Below are 2,339 nucleotides of genomic sequence, written 5' to 3' on the forward strand. Positions count from 1 at the left end.
TAATTCAGGCAAACTATTCATACACAAGGAATGAATACAAATATGAAAAAGTTTAAAGAATAGAGTCTTTTCCAAGTGTGGCAATAAACAGAATGAGGTTTCTATATCATTATAATTTGTTATGGTCTCCCTCTCTCTCCACTCTAGGCTTGAGTCTTCAGGAAGATTGTCTGAAAAGAAACATATGCTTAAACTGCAGGGTGAGATTCTGTCTTGCCCACAGCATTACAGAACTGAAAGTTCTTTCACACTTATTGAACAGAAAAGTTAGAGATAGTTTCTCTATTTCTCTCACTGAGCATGCCAACACTCAGGCAGAAGTCCATGCCTGTGAATCAACACAACAGGACTAAAAGTTGCATAGCCAAGAGCCAGAAACTTTTGAACATTTGCCATCAAAGTATTGTTCCTTAAAGAGATACTTAAAATTAGAGAGACAGCACAGTCAGTCCAATAGAAGAAAACAAAACAGAGCATCAGACAGAGGACACTCTGAGCAGCTCTCAGCTCAGGGGGAGTTCTATAGAGAAGCTCGGGGTTCTGAAGGTAGAGGACATGCTGGTGGTGCTTGTGGAGAAGAAGTACCATCTAGCCACTGGCACCTCCCATTGCTCCCTGAAACACAGTATCTCTCAAGACCATGAGAGGGAGAACAATCCATTTTGTTTTCTGACTTTCTTGCATAAAATAACAGTTGTCATCTTCACTCTTAAACTGTGATATATTCAGGCTTGTACTTGTGACAGACTGAATTAGATTCATACCTATTAAAGCATTGAGTATCCAAAAGAATGAAAAGAATGAAAGGATATGCCATGCAGACTTTGGTCTGAGCCTCCTCCATCCAGATGCTCTGGGACTGATGATGATGGCCTGAACCACAGTGAGGAGACCGCTGGTGCAGATGGAGACACCACGGGCCACCCTCTGCAGGTAAATGAAAATCTTACATCCTATGTCATCTGGGAAGTTTCTCAAACCAAAAGCTGCCAATGTCTTTGGCAATCCTTTTGCAAGAAGGATCATGATATTTGTAAAAGCCAAGTGGATGAAAATAATGTGTATGGGTTTCTTCTCAGGGCCTCTCCACCAACTGATCATATTATTCACAGAAACAGAGATATTCCCCAGAGTGCCAAACACAGTCATGAAGAAGAAAATCACTTCCATAATAAAATTCAAAACCATTTCTTCCTTTCCATGTAGAAGAATTTGTGCCCAGGATACAAACACTTTTCAAGAAAGCATCAGTAATGTTAGAAGTGGATCTGAAAAACACATTTTACACAATAGCACTCTCTAGTGTGCAAGAGGCAGAAATGGTCAGATGTAATGTTGATGATTAAGTCCGTGAAATACCTCCTTTTTCCACACTGTGGACTCTGGGATATTGTGTGTGCTCTGACAGGTGAGTTTGGTAACTGCTATTAAAAGTCTCAAGTTTGAAAGAAGATATTTTTTGAGCAGTATACTAGCAAAATTGACTTTTTGAAATTGTGTGTGTGTGTGTGTGGTGTGTGTGTGTGTGTTTCTGTCTGCATGCATGGATTATCCTAGTTAACCCTCAGCATAGCTGAATTGAACTCCAAGATTCTCCAACCAAAATTTCTTCCTCTTTTTCTCATTCTATTTCATATTTCCTCACTCAGTTTCCAAAATCAGAGGTTCATGCTGACCCTGTCTGCCTTCCCCACATCACAGACACTGGGAAACCCTGCTGGGTCAGCACCTGTAACATCTCTCAGATTTGCTAACTTTACCCTCCACACTGCCCCCCTCCTTTGTCTGATACTCCTTTCTTATCTAACTTATCTTAACTAACATAACAATTTCTAGATTTGCCTTTGGTGTCGAAGCTTTACAGCTTCTATTTCTGATTTCGTTCCATATAAATATTTACTTGTCATTTTAAAGATAGTTCTCAATGTCAAATCAAACTGTAAAACCTTTCCAGGTAGAGCCTGACAGTTAAAGCTGAGTCATAAAAAGATTTGCTGAAAAATTCGTGGACCCATCAGGTTGCAGCTAAGGAGTGTGTCTAGCAGAACCCTGTAGTTCTTCCTAGGAGAGGGGATTGAAAAGAATTTTGACTCCAGTGAATGAGTTCAGGACATTTGTGACTCCTGTGAGTGACTTCAGGGCATCTCAGGGAACAGGGAGCAGCTCTCCACCAGGGGAGAAGGTGAGGGGGATGGAAGAAGGGATTAATGAGGTGTTAGGTACTGTGGTGAGATGCGTGCAGTTAACTTATGACTCCTCAGTTTTGGCTACGTACAGTACAGTAGGTACTGCCTCTGTTCACACTGCTCTTCTTTCTGTGAAACTTAACAGGATTGTTT

The 2,339-nt window shown here is 40.9% G+C and overlaps 1 pseudogene; it reads right to left on the reverse strand.

The window, feature by feature from the left end:
• Positions 1 to 291: 291 nt before the first annotated feature.
• On the reverse strand, positions 292 to 1,309 carry LOC125396309 (vomeronasal type-1 receptor 4-like; annotated as a pseudogene).
• Between the last annotated feature and the right edge of the window lie 1,030 nt (positions 1,310 to 2,339).

The sequence above is a fragment of the Myodes glareolus genome, chromosome 14 (genome assembly GCF_982192425.1).
Source record: "Myodes glareolus chromosome 14, mMyoGla1.1, whole genome shotgun sequence".
Lineage (NCBI taxonomy): Eukaryota > Metazoa > Chordata > Mammalia > Rodentia > Cricetidae > Myodes > Myodes glareolus.